This window comes from Mycteria americana, unplaced genomic scaffold (genome assembly GCF_035582795.1).
Source record: "Mycteria americana isolate JAX WOST 10 ecotype Jacksonville Zoo and Gardens unplaced genomic scaffold, USCA_MyAme_1.0 Scaffold_49, whole genome shotgun sequence".
NCBI classification, from domain to species: domain Eukaryota; kingdom Metazoa; phylum Chordata; class Aves; order Ciconiiformes; family Ciconiidae; genus Mycteria; species Mycteria americana.
Window position 1 is genome coordinate 1,294,664 of NW_027445635.1, and position 24,123 is coordinate 1,318,786.

The following is a 24,123-nucleotide window of genomic DNA, read 5'->3' on the forward strand; positions in this document are numbered from 1 at the left end:
ACGTCCAGACATTGCGCCCACAGGAAAGCTGCCAGCACTGAAAGCTCTAGCTGGTTTTCACTGTCCCTTGGAACTGCATTCGCTGCCACACAGACATTCGCGCTCTGCTAAAGCATTACTTCCTAATGGGGCAACACTCTGTATCTCTCTCTGGCAGAGCCCGGCTGCCAAATTGGAAACGTCCAGAGATTGCGCCCACAGGAAAGCTGCCAGCACTGAAAGCTGTAGCTGGTTTTCACTGTCCCTTGGAACTGCATTCGCTGCCACACAGACATTCGCGCTCTGCTAAAGCATTGCTTCGTAATGGGGCAACACTCTGTATCTCTCTCTGGCAGAGCCCGGCTGCCAAATTGGAAACGTCCAGAGATTGCGCCCACAGGAAAGCTGCCAGCACTGAAAGCTCTAGCTGGTTTTCACTGTCCCTTGGAACTGCATTCGCTGCCACACAGACATTCGCGCTCTGCTAAAGCATTGCTTCGTAATGGGGCAACACTCTGTATCTCTCTCTAGCACAGCCCGGCTGCCAAATTGGAAACGTCCAGAGATTGCGCCCACAGGAAAGCTGCCAGCACTGAAAGCTCTAGCTGGTTTTCACTGTCCCTTGGAGCTGCATTCGCTGCCACACAGACATTCGCGCTCTGCTAAAGCATTGCTTCGTAATGGGGCAACACTCTGTATCTCTCCCTGGCAGAGCCCGGCTGCCAAATTGGAAACGTCCAGACATTGCGCCCACAGGAAAGCTGCCAGCACTGAAAGCTCTAGCTGGTTTTCACTGTCCCTTGGAACTGCATTCGCTGCCACACAGACATTCGCGCTCTGCTAAAGCATTGCTTCGTAATGCGGCAACACTCTGTATCTCTCCCTGGCAGAGCCCGGCTGCCAAATTGGAAACGTCCAGACATTGCGCCCACAGGAAAGCTGCCAGCACTGAAAGCTCTAGCTGGTTTTCACTGTCCCTTGGAACTGCATTCGCTGCCACACAGACATTCGCGCTCTGCTAAAGCATTGCTTCGTAATGCGGCAACACTCTGTATCTCTCCCTGGCAGAGCCCGGCTGCCAAATTGGAAACGTCCAGACATTGCGCCCACAGGAAAGCTGCCAGCACTGAAAGCTCTAGCTGGTTTTCACTGTCCCTTGGAACTGCATTCGCTGCCACACAGACATTCGCGCTCTGCTAAAGCATTGCTTCCTAATGGGGCAACACTCTGTATCTCTCTCTGGCAGAGCCTGGCTGCCAAATTGGAAACGTCCAGAGATTGCGCCCACAGGAAAGCTGCCAGCACTGAAAGCTCTAGCTGGTTTTCACTGTCCCTTGGAACTGCATTCGCTGCCACACAGACATTCGCGCTCTGCTAAAGCATTGCTTCCTAATGGGGCAACACTCTGTATCTCTCTCTGGCAGAGCCTGGCTGCCAAATTGGAAACGTCCAGAGATTGCGCCCACAGGAAAGCTGCCAGCACTGAAAGCTCTAGCTGGTTTTCACTGTCCCTTGGAACTGCATTCGCTGCCACACAGACATTCGCGCTCTGCTAAAGCATTGCTTCGTAATGGGGCAACATTCTGTCTCTCTCTCTGGCAGAGCCCGGCTGCCAAATTGGAAACGTCCAGAGATTGCACCCACAGGAAAGCTTCCAGCACTGAAAGCTCTAGCTGGTTTTCACTGTCCCTTGGAACTGCATTCGCTGCCACACAGACATTCGCGCTCTGCTAAAGCATTGCTTCCTAATGGGGCAACACTCTGTCTCTCTCTCTGGCAGAGCCCGGCTGCCAAATTGGAAATGTCCAGAGATTGCGCCCACAGGAAAGCTGCCAGCTCTGAAAGCTCTAGCTGGTTTTCACTGTCCCTTGGAACTGCATTCGCTGCCACACAGACATTCGCGCTCTGCTAAAGCATTGCTTCGTAATGGGGCAACACTCTGTCTCTCTCTCTGGCAGAGCCCGGCTGCCAAATTGGAAACGTCCAGAGATTGCGCCCACAGGAAAGCTGCCAGCACTGAAAGCTCTAGCTGGTTTTCACTGTCCCTTGGAACTGCATTCGCTGCCACACAGACATTCGCGCTCTGCTAAAGCATTGCTTCGTAATGGGGCAACACTCTGTATCTCTCTCTGGCAGAGCCCGGCTGCCAAATTGGAAACGTCCAGAGATTGCGCCCACAGGAAAGCTGCCAGCACTGAAAGCTCTAGCTGGTTTTCACTGTCCCTTGGAGCTGCATTCGCTGCCACACAGACATTCGCGCTCTGCTAAAGCATTGCTTCGTAATGGGGCAACACTCTGTCTCTCTCTCTGGCAGAGCCCGGCTGCCAAATTGGAAACGTCCAGAGATTGCGCCCACAGGAAAGCTGCCAGCACTGAAAGCTCTAGCTGGTTTTCACTGTCCCTTGGAACTGCATTCGCTGCCACACAGACATTCGCGCTCTGCTAAAGCATTGCTTCGTAATGGGGCAACACTCTGTATCTCTCTCTGGCAGAGCCTGGCTGCCAAATTGGAAACGTCCAGAGATTGCGCCCACAGGAAAGCTGCCAGCACTGAAAGCTCTAGCTGGTTTTCACTGTCCCTTGGAACTGCATTCGCTGCCACACAGACATTCGCGCTCTGCTAAAGCATTGCTTCCTAATGGGGCAACACTCTGTCTCTCTCTCTGGCACAGCCCGGCTGCCAAATTGGAAACGTCCAGAGATTGCACCCACAGGAAAGCTGCCAGCACTGAAAGCTCTAGCTGGTTTTCACTGTCCCTTGGAACTGCATTCGCTGCCACACAGACATTCGCGCTCTGCTAAAGCATTGCTTCCTAATGGGGCAACACTCTGTCTCTCTCTCTGGCACAGCCCGGCTGCCAAATTGGAAACGTCCAGAGATTGCGCCCACAGGAAAGCTGCCAGCACTGAAAGCTCTAACTGGTTTTCACTGTCCCTTGGAACTGCATTCGCTGCCACACAGACATTCGCGCTCTGCTAAAGCATTGCTTCCTAATGGGGCAACACTCTGTATCTCTCTCTGGCAGAGCCCGGCTGCCAAATTGGAAACGTCCAGAGATTGCGCCCACAGGAAAGCTGCCAGCACTGAAAGCTCTAGCTGGTTTTCACTGTCCCTTGGAACTGCATTCGCTGCCACACAGACATTCGCGCTCTGCTAAAGCATTGCTTCCTAATGGGGCAACACTCTGTCTCTCTCTCTGGCAGAGCCCGGCTGCCAAATTGGAAACGTCCAGAGATTGCGCCCACAGGAAAGCTGCCAGCACTGAAAGCTGTAGCTGGTTTTCACTGTCCCTTGGAACTGCATTCGCTGCCACACAGACATTCGCGCTCTGCTAAAGCATTACTTCCTAATGGGGCAACACTCTGTATCTCTCTCTGGCAGAGCCCGGCTGCCAAATTGGAAACGTCCAGACATTGCGCCCACAGGAAAGCTGCCAGCACTGAAAGCTGTAGCTGGTTTTCACTGTCCCTTGGAACTGCATTCGCTGCCACACAGACATTCGCGCTCTGCTAAAGCATTGCTTCGTAATGGGGCAACACTCTGTATCTCTCTCTGGCAGAGCCCGGCTGCCAAATTGGAAACGTCCAGAGATTGCGCCCACAGGAAAGCTGCCAGCACTGAAAGCTCTAGCTGGTTTTCACTGTCCCTTGGAACTGCATTCGCTGCCACACAGACATTCGCGCTCTGCTAAAGCATTGCTTCGTAATGGGGCAACATTCTGTATTTCTCTCTGGCACAGCCCGGCTGCCAAATTGGAAACGTCCAGAGATTGCGCCCACAGGAAAGCTGCCAGCACTGAAAGCTCTAGCTGGTTTTCACTGTCCCTTGGAGCTGCATTCGCTGCCACACAGACATTCGCGCTCTGCTAAAGCATTGCTTCGTAATGGGGCAACACTCTGTATCTCTCCCTGGCAGAGCCCGGCTGCCAAACTGGAAACGTCCAGACATTGCGCCCACAGGAAAGCTGCCAGCACTGAAAGCTCTAGCTGGTTTTCACTGTCCCTTGGAACTGCATTCGCTGCCACACAGACATTCGCGCTCTGCTAAAGCATTGCTTCCTAATGGGGCAACACTCTGTCTCTCTCTCTGGCACAGCCCGGCTGCCAAATTGGAAACGTCCAGAGATTGCGCCCACAGGAAAGCTGCCAGCACTGAAAGCTCTAACTGGTTTTCACTGTCCCTTGGAACTGCATTCGCTGCCACACAGACATTCGCGCTCTGCTAAAGCATTGCTTCCTAATGGGGCAACACTCTGTATCTCTCTCTGGCAGAGCCCGGCTGCCAAATTGGAAACGTCCAGAGATTGCGCCCACAGGAAAGCTGCCAGCACTGAAAGCTCTAGCTGGTTTTCACTGTCCCTTGGAACTGCATTCGCTGCCACACAGACATTCGCGCTCTGCTAAAGCATTGCTTCCTAATGGGGCAACACTCTGTATCTCTCTCTGGCAGAGCCCGGCTGCCAAATTGGAAACGTCCAGAGATTGCGCCCACAGGAAAGCTGCCAGCACTGAAAGCTCTAGCTGGTTTTCACTGTCCCTTGGAACTGCATTCGCTGCCACACAGACATTCGCGCTCTGCTAAAGCATTGCTTCCTAATGGGGCAACACTCTGTCTCTCTCTCTGGCAGAGCCCGGCTGCCAAATTGGAAACGTCCAGACATTGCGCCCACAGGAAAGCTGCCAGCACTGAAAGCTCTAGCTGGTTTTCACTGTCCCTTGGAACTGCATTCGCTGCCACACAGACATTCGCGCTCTGCTAAAGCATTACTTCCTAATGGGGCAACACTCTGTATCTCTCTCTGGCAGAGCCCGGCTGCCAAATTGGAAACGTCCAGACATTGCGCCCACAGGAAAGCTGCCAGCACTGAAAGCTGTAGCTGGTTTTCACTGTCCCTTGGAACTGCATTCGCTGCCACACAGACATTCGCGCTCTGCTAAAGCATTGCTTCGTAATGGGGCAACACTCTGTATCTCTCTCTGGCAGAGCCCGGCTGCCAAATTGGAAACGTCCAGAGATTGCGCCCACAGGAAAGCTGCCAGCACTGAAAGCTCTAGCTGGTTTTCACTGTCCCTTGGAACTGCATTCGCTGCCACACAGACATTCGCGCTCTGCTAAAGCATTGCTTCGTAATGGGGCAACATTCTGTATTTCTCTCTGGCACAGCCCGGCTGCCAAATTGGAAACGTCCAGAGATTGCGCCCACAGGAAAGCTGCCAGCACTGAAAGCTCTAGCTGGTTTTCACTGTCCCTTGGAGCTGCATTCGCTGCCACACAGACATTCGCGCTCTGCTAAAGCATTGCTTCGTAATGGGGCAACACTCTGTATCTCTCCCTGGCAGAGCCCGGCTGCCAAATTGGAAACGTCCAGAGATTGCGCCCACAGGAAAGCTGCCAGCACTGAAAGCTCTAGCTGGTTTTCACTGTCCCTTGGAACTGCATTCGCTGCCACACAGACATTCGCGCTCTGCTAAAGCATTGCTTCGTAATGCGGCAACACTCTGTATCTCTCCCTGGCAGAGCCCGGCTGCCAAATTGGAAACGTCCAGACATTGCGCCCACAGGAAAGCTGCCAGCACTGAAAGCTCTAGCTGGTTTTCACTGTCCCTTGGAACTGCATTCGCTGCCACACAGACATTCGCGCTCTGCTAAAGCATTGCTTCCTAATGGGGCAACACTCTGTATCTCTCTCTGGCAGAGCCTGGCTGCCAAATTGGAAACGTCCAGAGATTGCGCCCACAGGAAAGCTGCCAGCACTGAAAGCTCTAGCTGGTTTTCACTGTCCCTTGGAACTGCATTCGCTGCCACACAGACATTCGCGCTCTGCTAAAGCATTGCTTCCTAATGGGGCAACACTCTGTATCTCTCTCTGGCAGAGCCCGGCTGCCAAATTGGAAACGTCCAGACATTGCGCCCACAGGAAAGCTGCCAGCACTGAAAACTGTAGCTGGTTTTCACTGTCCCTTGGAACTGCATTCGCTGCCACACAGACATTCGCGCTCTGCTAAAGCATTGCTTCGTAATGGGGCAACAATCTGTATCTCTCTCTGGCAGAGCCCGGCTGCCAAATTGGAAACGTCCAGAGATTGCGCCCACAGGAAAGCTGCCAGCACTGAAAGCTCTAGCTGGTTTTCACTGTCCCTTGGAACTGCATTCGCTGCCACACAGACATTCGCGCTCTGCTAAAGCATTGCTTCGTAATGGGGCAACATTCTGTATCTCTCTCTGGCAGAGCCCGGCTGCCAAATTGGAAACGTCCAGAGATTGCACCCACAGGAAAGCTTCCAGCACTGAAAGCTCTAGCTGGTTTTCACTGTCCCTTGGAACTGCATTCGCTGCCACACAGACATTCGCGCTCTGCTAAAGCATTGCTTCGTAATGGGGCAACAATCTGTATCTCTCTCTGGCAGAGCCCGGCTGCCAAATTGGAAACGTCCAGAGATTGCGCCCACAGGAAAGCTGCCAGCACTGAAAGCTCTAGCTGGTTTTCACTGTCCCTTGGAACTGCATTCGCTGCCACACAGACATTCGCGCTCTGCTAAAGCATTGCTTCGTAATGGGGCAACAATCTGTATCTCTCTCTGGCAGAGCCCGGCTGCCAAATTGGAAACGTCCAGAGATTGCGCCCACAGGAAAGCTGCCAGCACTGAAAGCTCTAGCTGGTTTTCACTGTCCCTTGGAGCTGCATTCGCTGCCACACAGACATTCGCGCTCTGCTAAAGCATTGCTTCCTAATGGGGCAACACTCTGTATCTCTCCCTGGCAGAGCCCGGCTGCCAAATTGGAAACGTCCAGACATTGCGCCCACAGGAAAGCTGCCAGCACTGAAAGCTCTAGCTGGTTTTCACTGTCCCTTGGAACTGCATTCGCTGCCACACAGACATTCGCGCTCTGCTAAAGCATTGCTTCCTAATGGGGCAACAGTCTGTCTCTCTCTCTGGCAGAGCCCGGCTGCCAAATTGGAAACGTCCAGAGATTGCGCCCACAGGAAAGCTGCCAGCACTGAAAGCTCTAGCTGGTTTTCACTGTCCCTTGGAACTGCATTCGCTGCCACACAGACATTCGCGCTCTGCTAAAGCATTGCTTCCTAATGGGGCAACACTCTGTATCTCTCTCTGGCAGAGCCCGGCTGCCAAATTGGAAACGTCCAGAGATTGCGCCCATAGGAAAGCTGCCAGCACTGAAAGCTCTAGCTGGTTTTCACTGTCCCTTGGAACTGCATTCGCTGCCACACAGACATTCGCGCTCTGCTAAAGCATTGCTTCTTAATGGGGCAACACTCTGTACCTCTCTCTGGCAGAGCCCGGCTGCCAAATTGGAAACGTCCAGAGATTGCGCCCACAGGAAAGCTGCCAGCACTGAAAGCTCTAGCTGGTTTTCACTGTCCCTTGGAACTGCATTCGCTGCCACACAGACATTCGCGCTCTGCTAAAGCATTGCTTCGTAATGGGGCAACACTCTGTATCTCTCTGTGGCAGAGCCCGGCTGCCAAATTGGAAACGTCCAGAGATTGCGCCCACAGGAAAGCTGCCAGCACTGAAAGCTCTAGCTGGTTTTCACTGTCCCTTGGAACTGCATTCGCTGCCACACAGACATTCGCGCTCTGCTAAAGCATTGCTTCGTAATGGGGCAATACTCTGTATCTCTCTCTGGCAGAGCCCGGCTGCCAAATTGGAAACGTCCAGAGATTGCGCCCACAGGAAAGCTGCCAGCACTGAAAGCTCTAGCTGGTTTTCACTGTCCCTTGGAGCTGCATTCGCTGCCACACAGACATTCGCGCTCTGCTAAAGCATTGCTTCCTAATGGGGCAACACTCTGTATCTCTCCCTGGCAGAGCCCGGCTGCCAAATTGGAAACGTCCAGACATTGCGCCCACAGGAAAGCTGCCAGCACTGAAAGCTCTAGCTGGTTTTCACTGTCCCTTGGAACTGCATTCGCTGCCACACAGACATTCGCGCTCTGCTAAAGCATTGCTTCCTAATGGGGCAACACTCTGTATCTCTCTCTGGCAGAGCCCGGCTGCCAAATTGGAAACGTCCAGACATTGCGCCCACAGGAAAGCTGCCAGCACTGAAAACTGTAGCTGGTTTTCACTGTCCCTTGGAACTGCATTCGCTGCCACACAGACATTCGCGCTCTGCTAAAGCATTGCTTCGTAATGGGGCAACACTCTGTATCTCTCTCTGGCAGAGCCCGGCTGCCAAATTGGAAACGTCCAGACATTGCGCCCACAGGAAAGCTGCCAGCACTGAAAGCTCTAGCTGGTTTTCACTGTCCCTTGGAACTGCATTGGCTGCCACACAGACATTCGCGCTCAGCTAAAGCATTGCTTCGTAATGGGGCAACATTCTGTATCTCTCTCTGGCAGAGCCCGGCTGCCAAATTGGAAACGTACAGAGATTTCGCCCACAGGAAAGCTGCCAGCACTGAAAGCTCTAGCTGGTTTTCACTGTCCCTTGGAACTGCATTCGCTGCCACACAGACATTCGCGCTCTGCTAAAGCATTGCTTCGTAATGGGGCAACACTCTGTATCTCTCCCTGGCAGAGCCCGGCTGCCAAATTGGAAACGTCTAGAGATTGCGCCCACAGGAAAGCTGCCAGCACTGAAAGCTCTAGCTGGTTTTCACTGTCCCTTGGAACTGCATTCGCTGCCACACAGACATTCGCGCTCTGCTAAAGCATTGCTTCGTAATGGGGCAACACTCTGTATCTCTCCCTGGCAGAGCCCGGCTGCCAAATTGGAAACGTCCAGACATTGCGCCCACAGGAAAGCTGCCAGCACTGAAAGCTCTAGCTGGTTTTCACTGTCCCTTGGAACTGCATTCGCTGCCACACAGACATTCGCGCTCTGCTAAAGCATTGCTTCCTAATGGGGCAACACTCTGTATCTCTCTCTGGCAGAGCCCGGCTGCCAAATTGGAAACGTCCAGACATTGCGCCCACAGGAAAGCTGCCAGCACTGAAAACTGTAGCTGGTTTTCACTGTCCCTTGGAACTGCATTCGCTGCCACACAGACATTCGCGCTCTGCTAAAGCATTGCTTCGTAATGGGGCAACACTCTGTATCTCTCTCTGGCAGAGCCCGGCTGCCAAATTGGAAACGTCCAGAGATTGCGCCCACAGGAAAGCTGCCAGCACTGAAAGCTCTAGCTGGTTTTCACTGTCCCTTGGAACTGCATTCGCTGCCACACAGACATTCGCGCTCTGCTAAAGCATTGCTTCGTAATGGGGCAACATTCTGTCTCTCTCTCTGGCAGAGCCCGGCTGCCAAATTGGAAACGTCCAGAGATTGCGCCCACAGGAAAGCTGCCAGCACTGAAGGCTCTAGCTGGTTTTCACTGTCCCTTGGAACTGCATTCGCTGCCACACAGACATTCGCGCTCTGCTAAAGCATTGCTTCGTAATGGGGCAACATTCTGTATCTCTCTCTGGCACAGCCCGGCTGCCAAATTGGAAACGTCCAGAGATTGCGCCCACAGGAAAGCTGCCAGCACTGAAAGCTCTAGCTGGTTTTCACTGTCCCTTGGAACTGCATTCGCTGCCACACAGACATTCGCGCTCTGCTAAAGCATTGCTTCCTAATGGGGCAACACTCTGTATCTCTCTCTGGCAGAGCCCGGCTGCCAAATTGGAAACGTCCAGAGATTGCGCCCACAGGAAAGCTGCCAGCACTGAAAGCTCTAGCTGGTTTTCACTGTCCCTTGGAACTGCATTCGCTGCCACACAGACATTCGCGCTCTGCTAAAGCATTGCTTCCTAATGGGGCAACACTCTGTATCTCTCTCTGGCAGAGCCCGGCTGCCAAATTGGAAACGTCCAGAGATTGCGCCCACAGGAAAGCTGCCAGCACTGAAAGCTCTAGCTGGTTTTCACTGTCCCTTGGAACTGCATTCGCTGCCACACAGACATTCGCGCTCTGCTAAAGCATTGCTTCCTAATGGGGCAACACTCTGTATCTCTCTCTGGCAGAGCCCGGCTGCCAAATTGGAAACGTCCAGAGATTGCGCCCACAGGAAAGCTGCCAGCACTGAAAGCTCTAGCTGGTTTTCACTGTCCCTTGGAACTGCATTCGCTGCCACACAGACATTCGCGCTCTGCTAAAGATTAACTTGGTAATTGGGCAACATTCTGTATCTCTCTCTGGCAGAGCCCGGCTGCCAAATTGGAAACCTCCAGAGATTGCGCCCACAGGAAAGCTGCCAGCACTGAAAGCTCTAGCTGGTTTTCACTGTCCCTTGGAACTGCATTCGCTGCCACACAGACATTCGCGCTCTGCTAAAGCATTGCTTCCTAAAGGGGCAACACTCTGTATCTCTCTCTGGCAGAGCCCGGCTGCCAAATTGGAAACGTCCAGAGATTGCGCCCACAGGAAAGCTGCCAGCACTGAAAGCTCTAGCTGGTTTTCACTGTCCCTTGGAACTGCATTCGCTGCCACACAGACATTCGCGCTCTGCTAAAGCATTGCTTCGTAATGGGGCAACACTCTGTATCTCTCTCTGGCAGAGCCCGGCTGCCAAATTGGAAACGTCCAGACATTGCGCCCACAGGAAAGCTGCCAGCACTGAAAGCTCTAGCTGGTTTTCACTGTCCCTTGGAACTGCATTCGCTGCCACACAGACATTCGCGCTCTGCTAAAGCATTGCTTCGTAATGGGGCAACACTCTGTATCTCTCTCTGGCAGAGCCCGGCTGCCAAATTGGAAACGTCCAGAGATTGCGCCCACAGGAAAGCTGCCAGCACTGAAAGCTCTAGCTGGTTTTCACTGTCCCTTGGAACTGCATTCGCTGCCACACAGACATTCGCGCTCTGCTAAAGCATTGCTTCCTAATGGGGCAACACTCTGTATCTCTCTCTGGCAGAGCCTGGCTGCCAAATTGGAAACGTCCAGAGATTGCGCCCACAGGAAAGCTGCCAGCACTGAAAGCTCTAGCTGGTTTTCACTGTCCCTTGGAACTGCATTCGCTGCCACACAGACATTCGCGCTCTGCTAAAGCTTAACTTGGTAATTGGACAACACTCTGTCTCTCTTTCTGGCAGAGCCCGGCTGCCAAATTGGAAACGTCCAGAGATTGCGCCCACAGGAAAGCTGCCAGCACTGAAAGCTCTAGCTGGTTTTCACTGTCCCTTGGAACTGCATTCGCTGCCACACAGACATTCGCGCTCTGCTAAAGCATTGCTTCGTAATGGGGCAACACTCTGTATCTCTCTGTGGCAGAGCCCGGCTGCCAAATTGGAAACGTCCAGAGATTGCGCCCACAGGAAAGCTGCCAGCACTGAAAGCTCTAGCTGGTTTTCACTGTCCCTTGGAACTGCATTCGCTGCCACACAGACATTCGCGCTCTGCTAAAGCATTGCTTCCTAATGGGGCAACACTCTGTATCTCTCTCTGGCAGAGCCCGGCTGCCAAATTGGAAACGTCCAGACATTGCGCCCACAGGAAAGCTGCCAGCACTGAAAGCTCTAGCTGGTTTTCACTGTCCCTTGGAACTGCATTCGCTGCCACACAGACATTCGCGCTCTGCTAAAGCATTGCTTCGTAATGGGGCAACAATCTGTATCTCTCTCTGGCAGAGCCCGGCTGCCAAATTGGAAACGTCCAGAGATTGCGCCCACAGGAAAGCTGCCAGCACTGAAAGCTCTAGCTGGTTTTCACTGTCCCTTGGAACTGCATTCGCTGCCACACAGACATTCGCGCTCTGCTAAAGCATTGCTTCGTAATGGGGCAACATTCTGTATCTCTCTCTGGCAGAGCCCGGCTGCCAAATTGGAAACGTCCAGAGATTGCACCCACAGGAAAGCTTCCAGCACTGAAAGCTCTAGCTGGTTTTCACTGTCCCTTGGAACTGCATTCGCTGCCACACAGACATTCGCGCTCTGCTAAAGCATTGCTTCGTAATGGGGCAACAATCTGTATCTCTCTCTGGCAGAGCCCGGCTGCCAAATTGGAAACGTCCAGAGATTGCGCCCACAGGAAAGCTGCCAGCACTGAAAGCTCTAGCTGGTTTTCACTGTCCCTTGGAACTGCATTCGCTGCCACACAGACATTCGCGCTCTGCTAAAGCATTGCTTCGTAATGGGGCAACATTCTGTCTCTCTCTCTGGCAGAGCCCGGCTGCCAAATTGGAAACGTCCAGAGATTGCACCCACAGGAAAGCTTCCAGCACTGAAAGCTCTAGCTGGTTTTCACTGTCCCTTGGAACTGCATTCGCTGCCACACAGACATTCGCGCTCTGCTAAAGCATTGCTTCGTAATGGGGCAACAATCTGTATCTCTCTCTGGCAGAGCCCGGCTGCCAAATTGGAAACGTCCAGAGATTGCGCCCACAGGAAAGCTGCCAGCACTGAAAGCTCTAGCTGGTTTTCACTGTCCCTTGGAGCTGCATTCGCTGCCACACAGACATTCGCGCTCTGCTAAAGCATTGCTTCCTAATGGGGCAACACTCTGTATCTCTCCCTGGCAGAGCCCGGCTGCCAAATTGGAAACGTCCAGACATTGCGCCCACAGGAAAGCTGCCAGCACTGAAAGCTCTAGCTGGTTTTCACTGTCCCTTGGAACTGCATTCGCTGCCACACAGACATTCGCGCTCTGCTAAAGCATTGCTTCCTAATGGGGCAACACTCTGTCTCTCTCTCTGGCAGAGCCCGGCTGCCAAATTGGAAACGTCCAGAGATTGCGCCCACAGGAAAGCTGCCAGCACTGAAAGCTCTAGCTGGTTTTCACTGTCCCTTGGAACTGCATTCGCTGCCACACAGACATTCGCGCTCTGCTAAAGCATTGCTTCCTAATGGGGCAACACTCTGTATCTCTCTCTGGCAGAGCCCGGCTGCCAAATTGGAAACGTCCAGAGATTGCGCCCATAGGAAAGCTGCCAGCACTGAAAGCTCTAGCTGGTTTTCACTGTCCCTTGGAACTGCATTCGCTGCCACACAGACATTCGCGCTCTGCTAAAGCATTGCTTCTTAATGGGGCAACACTCTGTACCTCTCTCTGGCAGAGCCCGGCTGCCAAATTGGAAACGTCCAGAGATTGCGCCCACAGGAAAGCTGCCAGCACTGAAAGCTCTAGCTGGTTTTCACTGTCCCTTGGAACTGCATTCGCTGCCACACAGACATTCGCGCTCTGCTAAAGCATTGCTTCGTAATGGGGCAACACTCTGTATCTCTCTGTGGCAGAGCCCGGCTGCCAAATTGGAAACGTCCAGAGATTGCGCCCACAGGAAAGCTGCCAGCACTGAAAGCTCTAGCTGGTTTTCACTGTCCCTTGGAACTGCATTCGCTGCCACACAGACATTCGCGCTCTGCTAAAGCATTGCTTCGTAATGGGGCAACACTCTGTATCTCTCTCTGGCAGAGCCCGGCTGCCAAATTGGAAACGTCCAGAGATTGCGCCCACAGGAAAGCTGCCAGCACTGAAAGCTCTAGCTGGTTTTCACTGTCCCTTGGAGCTGCATTCGCTGCCACACAGACATTCGCGCTCTGCTAAAGCATTGCTTCCTAATGGGGCAACACTCTGTATCTCTCCCTGGCAGAGCCCGGCTGCCAAATTGGAAACGTCCAGACATTGCGCCCACAGGAAAGCTGCCAGCACTGAAAGCTCTAGCTGGTTTTCACTGTCCCTTGGAACTGCATTCGCTGCCACACAGACATTCACGCTCTGCTAAAGCATTGCTTCCTAATGGGGCAACACTCTGTATCTCTCTCTGGCAGAGCCCGGCTGCCAAATTGGAAACGTCCAGACATTGCGCCCACAGGAAAGCTGCCAGCACTGAAAACTGTAGCTGGTTTTCACTGTCCCTTGGAACTGCATTCGCTGCCACACAGACATTCGCGCTCTGCTAAAGCATTGCTTCGTAATGGGGCAACACTCTGTCTCTCTCTCTGGCAGAGCCCGGCTGCCAAATTGGAAACGTCCAGAGATTGCGCCCACAGGAAAGCTGCCAGCACTGAAAGCTCTAGCTGGTTTTCACTGTCCCTTGGAACTGCATTCGCTGCCACACAGACATTCGCGCTCTGCTAAAGCATCGCTTCCTAATGGGGCAACACTCTGTCTCTCTCTCTGGCAGAGCCCGGCTGCCAAATTGGAAACGTCCAGAGATTGCGCCCACAGGAAAGCTGCCAGCACTGAAAACTGTAGCTGGTTTTCACTGTCCCTTGGAACTGCATTCGCTGCCACACAGACATTCGCGCTCTTCTAAAGCATTGCTTCGTAATGGGGCAACATTCTGTATCTCTCTCTGGCAGAGCCCGGCTGCCAAATTGGAAACGTCCAGAGATTGCGCCCACAGGAAAGCTGCCAGCACTGAAAGCTCTAGCTGGTTTTCACTGTCCCTTGGAACTGCATTCGCTGCCACACAGACATTCGCGCTCTGCTAAAGCATTGCTTCGTAATGGGGCAACACTCTGTCTCTCTCTCTGGCAGAGCCCGGCTGCCAAATTGGAAACGTCCAGAGATTGCGCCCACAGGAAAGCTGCCAGCACTGAAAGCTCTAGCTGGTTTTCACTGTCCCTTGGAGCTGCATTCGCTGCCACACAGACATTCGCGCTCTGCTAAAGCATTGCTTCGTAATGGGGCAACATTCTGTATCTCTCTCTGGCAGAGCCCGGCTGCCAAATTGGAAACGTCCAGAGATTGCGCCCACAGGAAAGCTGCCAGCACAGAAAGCTCTAGCTGGTTTTCACTGTCCCTTGGAACTGCATTCGCTGCCACACAGACATTCGCGCTCTGCTAAAGCATTGCTTCCTAATGGGGCAACACTCTGTATCTCTCTCTGGCAGAGCCCGGCTGCCAAATTGGAAACGTCCAGAGATTGCGCCCACAGGAAAGCTGCCAGCACTGAAAGCTCTAGCTGGTTTTCACTGTCCCTTGGAACTGCATTCGCTGCCACACAGACATTCGCGCTCTGCTAAAGCATTGCTTCGTAATGGGGCAACACTCTGTATCTCTCTCTGGCAGAGCCCGGCTGCCAAATTGGAAACGTCCAGAGATTGCGCCCACAGGAAAGCTGTCAGCACTGAAAGCTCTAGCTGGTTTTCACTGTCCCTTGGAACTGCATTCGCTGCCACACAGACATTCGCGCTCTGCTAAAGCATTGCTTCCTAATGGGGCAACACTCTGTATCTCTCTCTGGCAGAGCCCGGCTGCCAAATTGGAAACGTCCAGAGATTGCGCCCACAGGAAAGCTGCCAGCACTGAAAGCTCTAGCTGGTTTTCACTGTCCCTTGGAACTGCATTCGCTGCCACACAGACATTCGCGCTTTGCTAAAGCATTGCTTCGTAATGGGGCAACACTCTGTCTCTCTCTCTGGCAGAGCCCGGCTGCCAAATTGGAAACGTCCAGACATTGCGCCCACAGGAAAGCTGCCAGCACTGAAAACTGTAGCTGGTTTTCACTGTCCCTTGGAACTGCATTCGCTGCCACACAGACATTCGCGCTCTTCTAAAGCATTGCTTCGTAATGGGGCAACATTCTGTATCTCTCTCTGGCAGAGCCCGGCTGCCAAATTGGAAACGTCCAGAGATTGCGCCCACAGGAAAGCTGCCAGCACTGAAAGCTCTAGCTGGTTTTCACTGTCCCTTGGAACTGCATTCGCTGCCACACAGACATTCGCGCTCTGCTAAAGCATTGCTTCCTAATGGGGCAACAGTCTGTCTCTCTCTCTGGCAGAGCCCGGCTGCCAAATTGGAAACGTCCAGAGATTGCGCCCACAGGAAAGCTGCCAGCACTGAAAGCTCTAGCTGGTTTTCACTGTCCCTTGGAACTGCATTCGCTGCCACACAGACATTCGCGCTCTGCTAAAGCATTGCTTCGTAATGGGGCAACACTCTGTCTCTCTCTCTGGCAGAGCCCGGCTGCCAAATTGGAAACGTCCAGAGATTGCGCCCACAGGAAAGCTGCCAGCACTGAAAGCTCTAGCTGGTTTTCACTGTCCCTTGGAACTGCATTCGCTGCCACACAGACATTCGCGCTCTGCTAAAGCATTGCTTCGTAATGGGGCAACATTCTGTATCTCTCTCTGGCAGAGCCCGGCTGCCAAATTGGAAACGTCCAGAGATTGCGCCCACAGGAAAGCTGCCAGCACTGAAAGCTCTAGCTGGTTTTCACTGTCCCTTGGAGCTGCATTCGCTGCCACACAGACATTCGCGCTCTGCTAAAGCATTGCTTCGTAATGGGGCAACATTCTGTATCTCTCTCTGGCAGAGCCCTGCTGCCAAATTGGAAACGTCCAGAGATTGCGCCCACAGGAAAGCTGCCAGCACAGAAAGCTCTAGCTGGTTTTCACTGTCCCTTGGAACTGCATTCGCTGCCACACAGACATTCGCGCTCTGCTAAAGCATTGCTTCCTAATGGGGCAACACTCTGTATCTCTCTCTGGCAGAGCCCGGCTGCCAAATTGGAAACGTCCAGAGATTGCGCCCACAGGAAAGCTGCCAGCACTGAAAGCTCTAGCTGGTTTTCACTGTCCCTTGGAACTGCATTCGCTGCCACACAGACATTCGCGCTCTGCTAAAGCATTGCTTCGTAATGGGGCAACACTCTGTATCTCTCTCTGGCAGAGCCCGGCTGCCAAATTGGAAACGTCCAGAGATTGCGCCCACAGGAAAGCTGTCAGCACTGAAAGCTCTAGCTGGTTTTCACTGTCCCTTGGAACTGCATTCGCTGCCACACAGACATTCGCGCTCTGCTAAAGCATTGCTTCCTAATGGGGCAACACTCTGTATCTCTCTCTGGCAGAGCCCGGCTGCCAAATTGGAAACGTCCAGAGATTGCGCCCACAGGAAAGCTGCCAGCACTGAAAGCTCTAGCTGGTTTTCACTGTCCCTTGGAACTGCATTCGCTGCCACACAGACATTCGCGCTCTGCTAAAGCTTGACTTGGTAATTGGGCAACACTCTGTCTCTCTCTCTGGCAGAGCCCGGCTGCCAAATTGGAAACGTCCAGACATTGCGCCCACAGGAAAGCTGCCAGCACTGAAAGCTCTAGCTGGTTTTCACTGTCCCTTGGAACTGCATTCGCTGCCACACAGACATTCGCGCTCTGCTAAAGCATTGCTTCCTAATGGGGCAACACTCTGTATCTCTCTCTGGCAGAGCCCGGCTGCCAAATTGGAAACGTCCAGACATTGCGCCCACAGGAAAGCTGCCAGCACTGAAAGCTCTAGCTGGTTTTCACTCTCCCTTGGAACTGCATTCGCTGCCACACAGACATTCGCGCTCTGCTAAAGCATTGCTTCCTAATGGGGCAACACTCTGTATCTCTCTCTGGCAGAGCCCGGCTGCCAAATTGGAAACGTCCAGAGATTGCGCCCACAGGAAAGCTGCCAGCACTGAAAGCTCTAGCTGGTTTTCACTGTCCCTTGGAGCTGCATTCGCTGCCACACAGACATTCGCGCTCTGCTAAAGCATTGCTTCGTAATGGGGCAACACTCTGTATCTCTCTCTGGCAGAGCGCGGCTGCCAAATTGGAAACGTCCAGAGATTGCGCCCACAGGAAAGCTGCCAGCACTGAAAGCTCTAGCTGGTTTTCACTGTCCCTTGGAACTGCATTCGCTGCCACACAGACATTCGCGCTCTGCTAAAGCATTGCTTCCTAATGGGGCAACACTCTGTATCTCTCTCTGGCAGAGCCCGGCTGCCAAATTGGAAACGTCCAGAGATTGCGCCCACAGGAAAGCTGCCAGCACTGAAAGCTCTAGCTGGTTTTCACTGTCCCTTGGAACTGCATTCGCTGCCACACAGACATTCGCGCTCTGCTAAAGCATTGCTTCGTAATGGGGCAACACTCTGTATCTCTCTCTGGCAGAGCCCGGCTGCCAAATTGGAAACGTCCAGAGATTGCGCCCACAGGAAAGCTGCCAGCACTGAAAGCTCTAGCTGGTTTTCACTGTCCCTTGGAACTGCATTCGCTGCCACACAGACATTCGCGCTCTGCTAAAGCATTGCTTCCTAATGGGGCAACACTCTGTCTCTCTCTCTGGCAGAGCCCGGCTGCCAAATTGGAAACGTCCAGACATTGCGCCCACAGGAAAGCTGCCAGCACTGAAAGCTCTAGCTGGTTTTCACTGTCCCTTGGAACTGCATTCGCTGCCACACAGACATTCGCGCTCTGCTAAAGCATTACTTCCTAATGGGGCAACACTCTGTCTCTCTCTCTGGCAGAGCCCGGCTGCCAAATTGGAAACGTCCAGAGATTGCGCCCACAGGAAAGCTGCCAGCACTGAAAGCTCTAGCTGGTTTTCACTGTCCCTTGGAACTGCATTCGCTGCCACACAGACATTCGCGCTCTGCTAAAGCATTGCTTCGTAATGGGGCAACACTCTGTCTCTCTCTCTGGCAGAGCCCGGCTGCCAAATTGGAAACGTCCAGAGATTGCGCCCACAGGAAAGCTGCCAGCACTGAAAGCTCTAGCTGGTTTTCACTGTCCCTTGGAACTGCATTCGCTGCCACACAGACATTCGCGCTCTGCTAAAGCATCGCTTCCTAATGGGGCAACACTCTGTCTCTCTCTCTGGCAGAGCCCGGCTGCCAAATTGGAAACGTCCAGAGATTGCGCCCACAGGAAAGCTGCCAGCACTGAAAACTGTAGCTGGTTTTCACTGTCCCTTGGAACTGCATTCGCTGCCACACAGACATTCGCGCTCTTCTAAAGCATTGCTTCGTAATGGGGCAACATTCTGTATCTCTCTCTGGCAGAGCCCGGCTGCCAAATTGGAAACGTCCAGAGATTGCGCCCACAGGAAAGCTGCCAGCACTGAAAGCTCTAGCTGGTTTTCACTGTCCCTTGGAACTGCATTCGCTGCCACACAGACATTCGCGCTCTGCTAAAGCATTGCTTCGTAATGGGGCAACACTCTGTCTCTCTCTCTGGCAGAGCCCGGCTGCCAAATTGGAAACGTCCAGAGATTGCGCCCACAGGAAAGCTGCCAGCACTGAAAGCTCTAGCTGGTTTTCACTGTCCCTTGGAGCTGCATTCGCTGCCACACAGACATTCGCGCTCTGCTAAAGCATTGCTTCGTAATGGGGCAACATTCTGTATCTCTCTCTGGCAGAGCCCGGCTGCCAAATTGGAAACGTCCAGAGATTGCGCCCACAGGAAAGCTGCCAGCACAGAAAGCTCTAGCTGGTTTTCACTGTCCCTTGGAACTGCATTCGCTGCCACACAGACATTCGCGCTCTGCTAAAGCATTGCTTCCTAATGGGGCAACACTCTGTATCTCTCTCTGGCAGAGCCCGGCTGCCAAATTGGAAACGTCCAGAGATTGCGCCCACAGGAAAGCTGCCAGCACTGAAAGCTCTAGCTGGTTTTCACTGTCCCTTGGAACTGCATTCGCTGCCACACAGACATTCGCGCTCTGCTAAAGCATTGCTTCGTAATGGGGCAACACTCTGTATCTCTCTCTGGCAGAGCCCGGCTGCCAAATTGGAAACGTCCAGAGATTGCGCCCACAGGAAAGCTGTCAGCACTGAAAGCTCTAGCTGGTTTTCACTGTCCCTTGGAACTGCATTCGCTGCCACACAGACATTCGCGCTCTGCTAAAGCATTGCTTCCTAATGGGGCAACACTCTGTATCTCTCTCTGGCAGAGCCCGGCTGCCAAATTGGAAACGTCCAGAGATTGCGCCCACAGGAAAGCTGCCAGCACTGAAAGCTCTAGCTGGTTTTCACTGTCCCTTGGAACTGCATTCGCTGCCACACAGACATTCGCGCTTTGCTAAAGCATTGCTTCGTAATGGGGCAACACTCTGTCTCTCTCTCTGGCAGAGCCCGGCTGCCAAATTGGAAACGTCCAGAGATTGCGCCCACAGGAAAGCTGCCAGCACTGAAAGCTCTAGCTGGTTTTCACTGTCCCTTGGAACTGCATTCGCTGCCACACAGACATTCGCGCTCTGCTAAAGCATTACTTCGTAATGGGGCAACATTCTGTATCTCTCTCTGGCAGAGCCCGGCTGCCAAATTGGAAACGTCCAGAGATTGCGCCCACAGGAAAGCTGCCAGCACTGAAAACTGTAGCTGGTTTTCACTGTCCCTTGGAACTGCATTCGCTGCCACACAGACATTCGCGCTCTTCTAAAGCATTGCTTCGTAATGGGGCAACATTCTGTATCTCTCTCTGGCAGAGCCCGGCTGCCAAATTGGAAACGTCCAGAGATTGCGCCCACAGGAAAGCTGCCAGCACTGAAAGCTCTAGCTGGTTTTCACTGTCCCTTGGAACTGCATTCGCTGCCACACAGACATTCGCGCTCTGCTAAAGCATTGCTTCCTAATGGGGCAACACTCTGTATCTCTCTCTGGCAGAGCCCGGCTGCCAAATTGGAAACGTCCAGAGATTGCGCCCACAGGAAAGCTGCCAGCACTGAAAGCTCTAGCTGGTTTTCACTGTCCCTTGGAACTGCATTCGCTGCCACACAGACATTCGCGCTCTGCTAAAGCATTGCTTCGTAATGGGGCAACACTCTGTATCTCTCTCTGGCAGAGCCCGGCTGCCAAATTGGAAACGTCCAGAGATTGCGCCCACAGGAAAGCTGCCAGCACTGAAAGCTCTAGCTGGTTTTCACTGTCCCTTGGAACTGCATTCGCTGCCACACAGACATTCGCGCTCTGCTAAAGCATTGCTTCGTAATGGGGCAACACTCTGTCTCTCTCTCTGGCAGAGCCCGGCTGCCAAATTGGAAACGTCCAGAGATTGCGCCCACAGGAAAGCTGCCAGCACTGAAAGCTCTAGCTGGTTTTCACTGTCCCTTGGAACTGCATTCGCTGCCACACAGACATTCGCGCTCTGCTAAAGCATTGCTTCGTAATGGGGCAACACTCTGTATCTCTCTCTGGCAGAGCCCGGCTGCCAAATTGGAAACATCCAGAGATTGCGCCCACAGGAAAGCTGCCAGCACTGAAAGCTCTAGCTGGTTTTCACTGTCCCTTGGAACTGCATTCGCTGCCACACAGACATTCGCGCTCTGCTAAAGCATTGCTTCGTAATGGGGCAACACTCTGTATCTCTCTCTGGCAGAGCCCGGCTGCCAAATTGGAAACGTCCAGAGATTGCGCCCACAGGAAAGCTGCCAGCACTGAAAGCTCTAGCTGGTTTTCACTGTCCCTTGGAACTGCATTCGCTGCCACACAGACATTCGCGCTCTGCTAAAGCATTGCTTCGTAATGGGGCAACACTCTGTATCTCTCTCTGGCAGAGCCCGGCTGCCAAATTGGAAACGTCCAGAGATTGCGCCCACAGGAAAGCTGCCAGCACTGAAAGCTCTAGCTGGTTTTCACTGTCCCTTGGAACTGCATTCGCTGCCACACAGACATTCGCGCTCTGCTAAAGCATTGCTTCGTAATGGGGCAACACTCTGTATCTCTCTCTGGCAGAGCCCGGCTGCCAAATTGGAAACGTCCAGAGATTGCGCCCACAGGAAAGCTGCCAGCACTGAAAGCTCTAGCTGGTTTTCACTGTCCCTTGGAACTGCATTCGCTGCCACACAGACATTCGCGCTCTGCTAAAGCATTGCTTCGTAATGGGGCAACACTCTGTATCTCTCTCTGGCAGAGCCCGGCTGCCAAATTGGAAACGTCCAGAGATTGCGCCCACAGGAAAGCTGCCAGCACTGAAAGCTCTAGCTGGTTTTCACTGTCCCTTGGAACTGCATTCGCTGCCACACAGACATTCGCGCTCTGCTAAAGCATTGCTTCGTAATGGGGCAACACTCTGTATCTCTCTCTGGCAGAGCCCGGCTGCCAAATTGGAAACGTCCAGAGATTGCGCCCACAGGAAAGCTGCCAGCACTGAAAGCTCTAGCTGGTTTTCACTGTCCCTTGGAACTGCATTCGCTGCCACACAGACATTCGCGCTCTGCTAAAGCATTGCTTCGTAATGGGGCAACACTCTGTATCTCTCTCTGGCAGAGCCCGGCTGCCAAATTGGAAACGTCCAGAGATTGCGCCCACAGGAAAGCTGCCAGCACTGAAAGCTCTAGCTGGTTTTCACTGTCCCTTGGAACTGCATTCGCTGCCACACAGACATTCGCGCTCTGCTAAAGCATTGCTTCCTAATGGGGCAACACTCTGTATCTCTCTCTGGCAGAGCCCGGCTGCCAAATTGGAAACGTCCAGAGATTGCGCCCACAGGAAAGCTGCCAGCACTGAAAGCTGTAGCTGGTTTTCACTGTCCCTTGGAACTGCATTCGCTGCCACACAGACATTCGCGCTCTGCTAAAGCATTGCTTCCTAATGGGGCAACACTCTGTATCTCTCTCTGGCAGAGCCCGGCTGCCAAATTGGAAACGTCCAGAGATTGCGCCCACAGGAAAGCTGCCAGCACTGAAAGCTCTAGCTGGTTTTCACTGTCCCTTGGAACTGCATTCGCTGCCACACAGACATTCGCGCTCTGCTAAAGCATTGCTTCGTAATGGGGCAACACTCTGTATCTCTCTCTGGCAGAGCCCGGCTGCCAAATTGGAAACGTCCAGAGATTGCGCCCACAGGAAAGCTGCCAGCACTGAAAGCTCTAGCTGGTTTTCACTGTCCCTTGGAACTGCATTCGCTGCCACACAGACATTCGCGCTCTGCTGAAGCTTAACTTGGTAATTGGGCAACACTCTGTCTCTCTCTCTGGCAGAGCCCGGCTGCCAAATTGGAAACGTCCAGAGATTGCGCCCACAGGAAAGCTGCCAGCACTGAAAGCTCTAGCTGGTTTTCACTGTCCCTTGGAGCTGCATTCGCTGCCACACAGACATTCGCGCTCTGCTAAAGCATTGCTTCGTAATGGGGCAACACTCTGTCTCTCTCTCTGGCAGAGCCCGGCTGCCAAATTGGAAACGTCCAGAGATTGCGCCCACAGGAAAGCTGCCAGCACTGAAAGCTCTAGCTGGTTTTCACTGTCCCTTGGAACTGCATTCGCTGCCACACAGACATTCGCGCTCTGCTAAAGCATTGCTTCCTAATGGGGCAACACTCTGTATCTCTCTCTGGCAGAGCCCGGCTGCCAAATTGGAAACGTCCAGAGATTGCGCCCACAGGAAAGCTGCCAGCACTGAAAGCTCTAGCTGGTTTTCACTGTCCCTTGGAACTGCATTCGCTGCCACACAGACATTCGCGCTCTGCTAAAGCATTGCTTCGTAATGGGGCAACACTCTGTATCTCTCTCTGGCAGAGCCCGGCTGCCAAATTGGAAACGTCCAGAGATTGCGCCCACAGGAAAGCTGCCAGCACTGAAAGCTCTAGCTGGTTTTCACTGTCCCTTGGAACTGCATTCGCTGCCACACAGACATTCGCGCTCTGCTAAAGCATTGCTTCGTAATGGGGCAACACTCTGTATCTCTCTCTGGCAGAGCCCGGCTGCCAAATTGGAAACGTCCAGAGATTGCGCCCACAGGAAAGCTGCCAGCACTGAAAGCTCTAGCTGGTTTTCACTGTCCCTTGGAACTGCATTCGCTGCCACACAGACATTCGCGCTCTGCTAAAGCATTGCTTCGTAATGGGGCAACACTCTGTATCTCTCTCTGGCAGAGCCCGGCTGCCAAATTGGAAACGTCCAGAGATTGCGCCCACAGGAAAGCTGCCAGCACTGAAAGCTCTAGCTGGTTTTCACTGTCCCTTGGAACTGCATTCGCTGCCACACAGACATTCGCGCTCTGCTAAAGCATTGCTTCGTAATGGGGCAACACTCTGTATCTCTCTCTGGCAGAGCCCGGCTGCCAAATTGGAAACGTCCAGAGATTGCGCCCACAGGAAAGCTGCCAGCACTGAAAGCTCTAGCTGGTTTTCACTGTCCCTTGGAACTGCATTCGCTGCCACACAGACATTCGCGCTCTGCTAAAGCATTGCTTCCTAATGGGGCAACACTCTGTATCTCTCTCTGGCAGAGCCCGGCTGCCAAATTGGAAACGTCCAGAGATTGCGCCCACAGGAAAGCTGCCAGCACTGAAAGCTCTAGCTGGTTTTCACTGTCCCTTGGAACTGCATTCGCTGCCACACAGACATTCGCGCTCTGCTAAAGCATTGCTTCGTAATGGGGCAACACTCTGTATCTCTCCCTGGCAGAGCCCGGCTGCCAAATTGGAAACGTCCAGAGATTGCGCCCACAGGAAAGCTGCCAGCACTGAAAGCTCTAGCTGGTTTTCACTGTCCCTTGGAACTGCATTCGCTGCCACACAG